Source organism: Dromaius novaehollandiae, chromosome 3, assembly GCF_036370855.1.
Source record: "Dromaius novaehollandiae isolate bDroNov1 chromosome 3, bDroNov1.hap1, whole genome shotgun sequence".
Taxonomy (NCBI): Eukaryota; Metazoa; Chordata; class Aves; order Casuariiformes; family Dromaiidae; genus Dromaius; species Dromaius novaehollandiae.
In genome coordinates, this window is record NC_088100.1 from 109,065,220 (window position 1) to 109,076,713 (window position 11,494).

Below are 11,494 nucleotides of genomic sequence, written 5' to 3' on the forward strand. Positions count from 1 at the left end.
TTTCCCCAGGTGAAGTCCTCTGCTGCATGCGTGCCCCCTGAGGTGGCTCTTGCTCCTGTTAGCCAAAAGGCCAGCCATTTGGCACATGGCAAAATTCTGTTGTCTTTATGGCAACTTCCGCATAAACAGGTTTGGATAGTTTCACTGCAGGAGGAAGCTTTGCTTTTTCCACATTTCTGCCTAAGGTAAGAAGGCTATTAACTTAGGAAAGGCTTTACAAAAATCAGCTTTGTTGTGTTTCCCTACTCCTCTAATCCCACTGTGTGCTGCCTTGCAGTGAATGCACTCTACATAGGAAAATTCTCTTTTTCTGGCATTCCTGTCAGATCCTAAGGTCATAATGCGGTCAGTGGGAATTTAAGTTGCAAAATAAATTATTTATTAATTACCTCTCCGGATTTAAACAACTGGGTTTTTTAAAGAACATGCACAGAACACTCAGCACTCTGTACAGCAACATAATAAGGGCATGTTTGAGCCCTATGATATTACCACAGTGAAATAGTGATTCTTGGATGCTTTTTCCATCAACAACTTTATTGTTCTGCTGCTGCATGAAGGAGGTGATAGAATTGTTCCATGAAGGTTATGAAGCTTAACCCAAATTTACTTTCTCATTTCATTTGTGTTAGAAGTATAGAAGTTGACCTTGGCTACTATGTCTCCTGAGACTACTTCAGTTGTGCTTGTCTTAAAGGCAGGAGATAAGGACAAAGTCTACTAAGGTCACTGAAGAAGTATTTAAAAATGTGCAAAATATCCATGTTTGAAAGCAGAAGAAGAAAGATAATAAGCCAGCTAAAAAATTGGTGCATTTCAACAGAACAAGGAGTGCAGATGAATCTGGTGAAAAGATTATTTAATTATTTAATTTTACACTGAATAACTGTCCAGCTAAGTAGCTTGTGTTTGCAGCTATGTGTATGTACAATAGCATGTATACGTACATTCAGATTGCTTTAATCTGGTAGAATAGATGCCCGGTTTGCTGATACCTAGTAACCTGCTCCATTTGAGGAAAGAAGCTTCATTTGAGAAGAATGTGGGTTTAGAATGAAAAGAGGTTTTCTTGCCCTTGATTTACCTGTTTTCATCAGGGTGAGCAGAGAAGAAAGGAGTGAAAAGATGAGTCAGATTTCCCCCTTTGACTCTTGGAATTTTATCTCTGTATAGTGACACCTAGGTGGAGACCAAGATAAAGGGCTCAGTTCACAGTTAACTGGTCAGGTCCTGGGAGGGGCTGAAGCCTGGGAATTCAAAGTGTCTCCCCCGCAAGTGCGCACGACTGTCTTAGAAGCTGGAGTTAGAGAACTTAATTGGAATCAACCAAAAAAACTACATTTAAAAGTATGACATAGATCCACTGACCGTAATCCTTGGCTACAGTTGTTGAAGTGGATGGTTGGCCAGTATTGTCTGTACTGAACATAGGAGAAATTGCCTAAAAAAAGAAGGAAGTGAAAGTTTTGCAATACACCGAGAAATCCCCTCCCTCCAATGCCTATCTCTTTAGAGTGCTGTTGCCTAGAATAGCCCCTGTATATCTGCTGCATACAGAGCTATTTGGATTACAGGACCTGTGAGCAGAACAATAACATTTTATGCACTTCTTTCTGGAAGACAATGAACAAGCAGGTCTTTTTTTTTTTCAGACTTGTGTTCATGATGCTGCTGATATTTGGTTTTAGTTGCGTGATAAGGAGCAAGTTAAATTGAATCTATAGTTAAATGCAGTCATGGTGACAACAGATGTATTCAGAACGTGGAAAAAGTATTCACTGAGGGAGAAAGATAAATTCAATTTGATGAACTGGAAGTTCTAAATGGCCTTGAGATTTTTGATGTTTCTTTTAGTAAGTCCTTGGCAGGGAACTGCTTAGCTGGTACTGATAACCTTTTTCTTTTTGTAGGTTTGATTAAAGTGTTTTTTTCCCACATTGAACCCGTCATGCTAGTGGTGCTTTCCTTTCCTACCTGTACCACCCATAATTTTGTCATGTTGCCCCAATATTTCCTTCTGCGTTCCACTCCTCCTTTCTGCACCTCTCTGCCTATGAATAATGTCCTGCAGCTGTTTGTATATTGGCAGATCATATCACTTGCAGACTGCCAGGATGTTTGTTTATAGCCTTTACCATCCTCTACTAGTTCTGGATTGTTTTTTTCCTCCTTTCCTCCTCTTCCTCCTCCTCAGCTGCACTGATCTGTTTTGGAACTTGCTTTAGCATCTAAATCTTCCATGCATCTCTGAGATGTCAGTACATTAGTGTGGACCGCATAGACTCAGTTACTATGAAAGTAATGGAGTGGAACCATCCGAATAGTTATCCTGAAATGGTTGAGTGTCCAGACAGAATAGAGCTGAATTGAAATATCTTTGTGGAACACAAGAAGCTTCCATAGTCAACATATGGCAAGTTATGGCAACAAAAGGCATACACAATTTTGTTCTTACCAATGCTGGGAAAGACATATCATTTGGGTAAGCATAATTACATTAGAATATTTATAGCATGAAACTCATGAAAATGTGGACAAACATGAGAGAATCTCCAAAGACAATACAGTTCCATGCAATATTACTGTCAACTCATTTTTTATAGGAAGATGCGTTCTATAATGCTATATATCTCCAGTTTATTTGTCAAAAATACAAAAACTGACTTTTAATACTAGTATAAGCAAAATTTGGAAGCAACACTGAGCATTTCTATATGATTTATAAAATAAGGATTTCCTAAATTTGCATCTACATCAATTTTTGTACATTTAACTCTCCTAAAATAAGGATAATGTTGCAAGTACACCAACTTACTTAGAAGCAATTTCTGACAGCTGAGCGACTGTAACTAATATTTTAATCTAAGAATAGGTTAAGATACCATCTGAAAAGTCCTGGCCCTAGTTTTGTATGGCTAATGATCTTATTTGTCACATCACTTGTCAGCGATCTAGAAGCAAAGGGTAATATTGAGTTTGTTTAGCTGCTGCTCTTTTGGCTACCTCTCTTTTTATCCTCCACTGCATCTTTTGAAAGGTAAGTGTTTTGTGTGTGTAAGTGTACCACTTTAGCAGTAATTTCTATGTTTTTTTTCTTTTTTTTTTAGCTGTAGTGTGCTTGTTTGGATGTTTTTTGAATAATCTCCTTCTACTGCATCTTACATTCTTTCTTATACATCCCATGTTGGTGGTTGTTAATTTTTCTTGGTACAAAAAAAAAAAAAATCCTATTTGTAGTGAGCAGGGCAAGACTTGGAAAAGAATGGTTGGGAAGTAGTGCCAAGTTACTACCACGCTTGCTGCAATTTGTTTTGTCACTCTTAAATGCTGGAAAGTATTTCAAAAGTCCATTAAAAAAAAAAAGCCAAACAAACCACTAATATGTAAATTTTATTCCTGTGCATTGAGAGAGGGACTCATCCACAAGCAGTGTGCAAATTTGAGACTAATCTTTGGTGGTGGAGTGGATAGAAGAGGAGACTGAAAAAATCTAGCTTTAATTTGGCAAGTTGTTGAGGCTGAAACATGGGAAAGGAAAAGTAAAAAATGCTCTCTATTAAACATGTTTTGCCAGTCTAATGTTACTTAGCACTGGTTGGAAGCTACTGGCAATCATTATGCTATGGCACAACCTTGAAGAAGAGAAGCTACAAGTAACTACACATTATCAAATTCTGACCTTTCTGATGTAGGGTTCATTTTTCTGAGTGTCCAATATGTACACTGAGTGTCTGAATAAGTATGGACTACATACAGGATACCGTGTTAAAAGTCAAACCTGTGGTAATAAGCTAAACTAAATGAACTTGTCCTGTTTTACCCTTCATAAGTGTCCATATTATGCTAATAGAGCTGATCAGAGAGTGGATTTTCCTGCCAGTAAAAAAACTATACATCTTTGAAAATTTCCCTTTTTTAGGAATAAAGTTTAAAAATTTCAAGCACATGTAAATGGGGGACAGGACATTGAAAAGCCTCAGCAGGCTGCTGAGGACCAAGGCTTACTGGGCAAAGAAACTGAGAACCAGTAAACCAACCAATCCAGTGTTGTTTGACTTGTGGGGTAATTTGGACTGAAACAGAAGGTGGTACCAATTAGCTCTGAGCCATCTTGCTGCCTTTCAGTCTAACCGTTCAATGCTATTGATATGTTTTTGTGGAAAATGGAGTTTCTCTGAATTAGCGTTTTCTAAGATGAGCATTATTTTGTTAGCAGTGTTTTGACCATTTCTATACTTTTTTCCCCCACAAGATCCATGACCATTTCACAGTACAGAAATGAATATTGCTCAACAAAGCTGCAACCATTCAGTATTTTGTTTTATTGTCAGAGGCCTTATTTACTGAATGCTACTCTGCCCCTACTTTGCATGAGGAATGAATAATTGGCAAGTTTTTCCTCTTTCTTGATTAGAGAAACTTCTGTTGGATTAAAGAAAACAAAAAAACCCAAAAAATAAAGAAGTTGGGATGTTATTTCAGGAGTCAGAAGACTTGCTAGAACTCTGGGAGGTTACTGTAATTTTTTGTGCCAAGCCATGTTCTCCCATAGTGAATAAATACAGCGGCTATCCTTTCTGTGTGGGTGACATTCTGAGCTGTCTTGGGGGATTTCAGCGTTTTCAAATTCTTTGTTCACAGAGTACTTACTTTCCCTTTCAAAAATGCCTGACACTTTTTTCTGAATTGCATAGTATTTTATAGTTTATGGATAAAATACGTAAGGAGGAATGAATCCAACGAAAGGTCTTGTAAAATGCACTCCTTTAAGATTGTTGTTTTGAATACGACAGGGCTAGAATTGATTGAAAATAGTCTGGATGTCCTCAATGCACAATCCAGCATAAATCTATAATAACCTCTAGGGAGAAAAAAAAGTTTGGGGGTTCAGTGACTGTGAGAAGACTTCCCAGCTCCAAAGCTGAGTATACATGGTGTAAAGTGTTTTTGTATCAAACAAAAAATAATAATTTCCTTCAGCCAATTTCTTCAGTAACTATGCAGGCACATCCTCGCTATAGCCCAAAGGAATGGAATGAATGCCTGCCTGTAAAATAATATTAAACAGTAACCATCAGTTTGGAAAATCTCAAGGCAAACACATTTAATTCCCAGGATTTAATGTTCATATTTATTTCCTAGCTTACAAACCAATGCAGCACCTGTAGGGGTATATGTGCATCACTGATGGATAACTTTGTGACGTTATGGACTATGCAGAAAAATATAACAAAGTGGCTAGATAGTAGTTACTGGTGGTTAGTCACTAGCATTTTAGCAGGAAAAGGAATGAAAGAGATTAAGAGAATTCTGAATCATATCCAAGGAAAGGATGATCCTGAAATAGTTTTATACCAAATTTTTTATCATTTCATCTTTAACTTAAATCAAATTGATTGAAATTAGAAGATTGGTTTAAATATGATTACCTTAAAAAGGGAAATTCAGAACTGATAAAAGGAAATACTTTTTTATGCAACTTTTGATTAGACTTTAGCACTTTCAGGCCCAGGAAGCTATCGAGGTCGAGAACAAAGGATTTATGAAATGATGAAGTAGGTATTTATATTGGATATCCATAACTGCTGTAATTAATGACAAGGATTTCTGGAAGGTTTTCTAACATTGAGCTTCAGGGTTTAGACAAATATTTATTGGAGATGAGGTGTGGGAACAGATTATCTTCTGCCTTGTTCTGTAAAAACAGAGCGTGTGAATTAGCAGTGTGCTATTGCAAGAAAGAAGGCTGATTGCATACTGGCTATCTTGTAGCCAGCAGACTGAGGGAAGGGATTATTTCTCTCCAGCCAACACTAGTGAAACCACGCTGGGAGCACTGTGTCCAGTCTGGGGCTCCCCAGTGCAAGAAAGACATTGATATACTGGAGCGAGTCCAGGGAAGGCAACAGGGATGGCCAGGGGGCTGGAGCACAAGGTGTCCGAGGAGAGGCTGAGAGAGCTGGTTTGTTCAGTTTGCTGGAGAAGGGGAAGGGGAGATCTTGCTGCTGTTTGCAACTACCTAATTTGAGAGAACAGAGAAGATGGAGCCAGACGATTCCTAAAGGTGCTCAGTGATAGAACTAGAGGCAATGGACAGAAGCTGGAACATGAGAAATTCTGATTAGATAAGTTTTTGCTTTGTTTTGTTTTTATTTTTTGTCTTTTTAACTGTGAGGGTGGTCAAACACTACCTAACACATGAGGGTGGAACAGTTTGCTCAGAGAAGCAGTGGCATCTCCGTTCTTAAAGATATTCAAAAATGTGACTGGATGTGGTCATGAGCAGCCTTATTTAAGTTGATCTTGCTTTGAGTAGGGTGTTGGACCAGATGGCCTGCACAGATCCTTTCTAACCTAAATATTTCTATGACTGTGATGATTTTCAAGGCCTGATGACTGATCAGCTGGAACAGATCTGTGATGCTTAAACTTTCTTAAAATGGGACTAACATGAATGTGGAAGATATTTTCATCAAAAATTTATCCTATGAAATTTGTATGTATGGGTTGGATAGCATAAAGAATGAATCTGTAGAAAATAGGCATTTATTATGGTAGTTGCACTCTGACTGTAATTTAGCTGAACACTTTTGTTATGATAGGAGTGAAAGAGCTGGAAGAAAATTTGTAATGTGGAATTTTCTTTTTCTGTCTGTCTAGCGTTAATCCAGTAACTCTGATTCTTTTCAAGGCTTCCTGGAGCTTTTGGTGATTCTGTTCTGTTCTCCTCTTCAAAATGTTGCTTTATGTGGATCTCAGTACCCATCAGACACCCAAAAACATGTGCTGGAAGAAACATGTCAAGGACTGACAGCAACTCAATGGCAAACTGATGGAAGTTTCCCCAAATGGTCAAGTGGATGTGTACTGAATGAGATGTGGAAAGTGTACTGACATCAGAGTATTTCCTAGAACTCTACTATTCATATAGTGTAGAAAATTATTTGTCTGTCTTTCAGAAAATGTCTTCCTTACAAAAGATAAAAAAAAGTTTCCTTTTAAATATGCAGTGAATTCTTTAGGTTGTATATAAAGTGAAAAGGCTCTCCTTTTTTATTATACAGTGAACCTAGCAGATGTATTGCACTCTGGCTTTTGTTTGTTTGGGTTTTTTTTCCCCCCATTTGCACTGTGATTTTAAAGCAATAAGCCTTTCCAGCTTTTCTGTTTGCTTCTCCCTGAGGATGAGATGAACTTTCCAATTTTGAGTTCTGCAGTGCCTAAAGTCTTCTTGAGCTTCAAAAAAATTTATATTGTCTATTGCGTTAGTATCAGAACATTCTCAATCTTCCATAAACTTCTCTCAAGAGTGAGTGACTGTCTCTGCTTGAAGATTCTGTTTGTTGTATTAGGGATTAATTCTGGGCCCTCCAGTAGTGTCTCTTTGAATGGCACATTTCAGAAACCAATAACAATCTGATCTCTTGGCCAGAAGTCAACCTCTAAAAGTTGCAAGGTTGGCTGTTAGCCCTAAATCTGGTGTAAACTCTGTTTTCAAGTCTTTTTGCACCCTGTGATTAAAAACCCAAGGAATGCCACCTCTCTCATGTTTTATTTTTACCTGCAGTACTTTTCTAATGTTTATAATATAATTCATAGTTGCATGAGAATCATTTAAAAAGTACTTTGAAAAACACATTATTGTCAGAAATGAAACTGTTTTTGACTGTTATCTTTATACTTAAAATCTATTGCTTACAGCAACATGCCAAATGTTTCCAATAGTCCCACATGTTGTCAGGGGATTTTGTATCCTGCAGAGGTTTCAGGAGATGTGGTTTTAAGGTTCTTCTTTGCTTTATTTTTTGATGTTGTGTGTTGTGCATTGACCACCTAGGACCAAGGAGTGGGGTGAAGTCTACCTCACAGAGTGGGTGAGTCCTAGCTGGTACATTATTTGCAATATGAATGTCTTCACAACTCATCTGAAGTGGCTTGTATTAGGAAACTATACCCTTATAGGAGTCTTGAAGTGTTGCAAAGATTATATAGTGAACTTGCAAGATGTCAGTGTTGCTCTTGTACATTCTTTTGTCATCTCTTAAGTAATCTCTTTTTAAATTTTTTTTCCTTCTTTATTAAAATTTGTATTCATACATTGTATGCAAGGTGTCTATATTAAGCACTGCCGAAACAGTTTTTCTATAATTCTGAAACTGTGTGCAGACTATATTATATTCAGGTTTAAATACCTTCAGCTAATTTTTAAATGTAATCTTTCAACAATTCTGTCACCTTCAGCTAATTTTTAAATGTAATTTTTCAATAATTCTGTCACTTGGTTGTGTAACAAGTTGCTCATAGCATAATGAAGTTTATTCTTAGACAGTGAAAGACAGAACAGCCACCTCCACTGGGCTTATACCTGCTTTTTGGAGAATGATTCTTATTTGGAAAGAATGCACTTGAGACTTGGTATCTTGGGAAGCTGATTCTGGAAGTGGCGTTTTGGAAACACAGCAGAGGGGAGAGCGAGAGTTCTGGCTAGTGGGATACTGTAGTAGGGAAAATGAGAAACATTCAGTGTGTTACTGAGTTGGTTAGCAGGGAGAAAAAGAATTGTTTCTGCAGCACTGGAAAGATGGAGCTGCAGCATTAATGAACTGGTGGGTTTGACAGAGAACAAGCAAAGAACAACAAAGGTGAGCTTAGGTTATGAGCCTTGGAGATGAGAAGAGTAATGAAGACACGAGACTGAAGGAAAGTGAGAGTTAAATTGGGTGCGACTTCTAGAGTCGTCTCCTGGGAGAGGGGAACTGAACCTATTCAAGAAGATGAGGTGATATGGACAGTTCAGTAATAACACCATAAACAAAGCCATGAACCCTGATTCACATCAAGATGGAGAAAGGTTGAATAACTGTTAAATATTACGAAGGAGATAGAAAAATGCCACTTCAATAGCAGAGGAAGTCACTAGTCAGGATAGGACAGAAGGACGGAGAGACAGAAACAGGTATAGAAATGGACTAAGACTAAGTTGTCTAAGAAAAGAAATTTGATCTCTGAGTGATCCTTCCTTACTGACACATTGTCTTGAGCTCATTTTATAATTAATATTGCAGTGAGGAACATATGTGAGAAAACATGTAAAAATATTTTACTAATAAGTCCAGACTATTCAGTATAACAACTTTTACATGTAGAACAATTTCTAGACTCTGTGAGCCTTAAGATATCTAGATTCAAATGGTCAGATTGAAGCAACTCTACAGCAGCACTGAATTGAAAGTAAACAAAAAATTAGCAAAATCTGAAGACTTTACTGTGCAATTAATATAAACTGTGACCTAAACTACCTTGAAAACTCAGTTCAGCTGTGTACAGACACATGAAACACTTTGAAGCAGCATACAACTTGCAAACACCAAATACTTTCCCCAAGCTTGTTTATATTTCTAGTACATTTTAGCGTGCTTGTTCTACTTCTGTTTGAGAGGAATACCAAATGAGGCATTTCTGTAGTTGCAACTATATGAAATGCACTGTGTTCATTTGTCATGCTGCATTAAACTGTAAAGGTATTAATGACCAAAACTGGGGAACTGAATCATTAAACAGAGACTTAAGTAGACAGAGCTGAGATCATTAATGAAGCCAGTAGGTGGGAGATAGAAACTGAGGGGACCGGTTACGGATGTGCTTTATTTATTACTGTATAAAAATCCAGGAGATGTGGAAATAGCCTTGAAAATCAGTAGGAATGTGATGTCCATACTGTTTGAAATCAAGAGTTACTTGTTAAACAGAATAGCTCCACTGTAGTTTTAATATTATTTAACGGATATAAAGAGGACTATGCAAACCCACAACAAAATGGCAGGAAAACTAGCAAGAGGAGAGAGTATTTTGCATAACAAACTAACTACACGTTTGTGGGAAGGTGGTGGGGGAAAAAAACCTATTCCTTAGGCACTGCTTTGCATTCTTAGTTCCATTGCAGCTGGCAATGGAACCAGTCGCATATGCAGCTTAACACTGAAAATACAGTGCTGGATTTTCAGGCTACGTGATCTCATGATACCTGTTTATGTAGCTATGCTGAAGCTACAGTATAGATGTACCATCTCAAGGGATAACTGTGTACTTTATAGCAAGTTTATATTCTCTATAATCTGTTACATAGCTTATTGCTCATGCACAGTTCTTAACTAGATGCGGTATGGTTTTATGAGAAGACATGAATTACATTTTCCAAAACTATTATTTTTCAGAACACTTGGGATCTATTTCCAAAGAAGGTGTTGGCACAGCATTGCACAACTCCATTTTAGGTGTTAATTAATGGCCGAACATTAATGGCTGAACAGAAAGAACAGTCACACAAAAAGTGGGGAACCTCAGGTACGAGTCCTTCCTCGATGTGAGGGGAATTGAATATAGATGTCCCTAGAGAATAACCTTCTCACCTGGCTAGGAGTGAGGCTGAGGAGTTACAGCCGTTCTCCTGCTGAATCTCCTGCTGAACTGGAGTCACTGTGCAGCTGAGAGACAAGCTGAGGGAACCAGACAGAAGGCAGCCAAGGGGCCATGTCCCCACAGCTCAGCTTTGGAGATTGCTGGTCTCCACTCTTACGGCTCCTTGCATAATTTAAGGAGCAGAACTATTGCAAAGGCAGGGTGATCTGCCCTGTGCCCCGCTGTGGAAAAGAGGGTGATATGGACAGTTCAGTAATAAGAGAAGCTTTCAAGTCATATCATCTGCTGCCACTTCTGCTTCCCATCCTACCTCTCCCATGTGAGCACAGAAAGAACGGTTACCTCCTCCTCTGTGTGCAGCACCCAGAGGAGCCGGTGAGGGGTGGGTGCCCTGGCTATCGCAGCTGCTAACTGTAGCTCTGTGACAGAGCGACTGAATAAAATGCATGAGCAAAGCTGCTACCAGAAGCACTATGATTCACTGATGTAAGTACTACGGGAATAAGGATCTTTAGACAGGGCTGAGGACCAGCCCTGCAAGCAGCAGAGTTTGGGAGGCCTGAAGGGGCCACGAGGCTCTGGAAAACACTGCTGCAGTGGACCAGGCTTGGTAGGAATTTTTAGCTGGTGCATCAAGGCGTGTATGTATCCTGTCCTATCTGCTGGAAGCTGAAGAGGTCTGGGCTTGGAGGTATGAGAGAGATACCTACTTATCTATGTAGCTCCCTCTATCTATGTGTTATTAAGCTGCAGCCTCCTATTTCAATCCCATAGTGGTTTGTGATAACCCAAAAATGAAGAGATGGGAAATAGATTAGCCTGAGGCCAGCCCACTCTAGCACTGTGGAGTACTGTGCTGTCATGATGCTTAGCCCTGGGGAGCAGAGAGTTTTGAAATCCAGGGACAGGAGATAGAAAACCTGGACGTGGACTTCAGGAATTCAACCTCAAAACAGGCTAGGTTCTGACCTGTGCATAGCAGTGTGAGCATACTGGTGTTAAAGTGAATGCAACTTGAATGCCTAATTCTCTTAAGTGCTCTGGAAAACGTTACTCTTTGTCTGGACAGGCGTAG

At 38.8% G+C, this 11,494-nt stretch overlaps 1 long non-coding RNA gene across 1 annotated transcript in view; it reads left to right on the forward strand.

The window, feature by feature from the left end:
- Positions 1-8,221, forward strand: part of LOC112980506 (uncharacterized) — a 33,574-nt gene extending 25,353 nt beyond the window's left edge. Inside the window, exon 8 of the long non-coding RNA XR_003258447.2 lies at positions 6,692-8,221. This is a non-coding gene — a long non-coding RNA (uncharacterized LOC112980506). The remainder of the gene's footprint in view (positions 1-6,691) is intronic.
- The last annotated feature ends 3,273 nt before the right edge of the window (positions 8,222-11,494 follow it).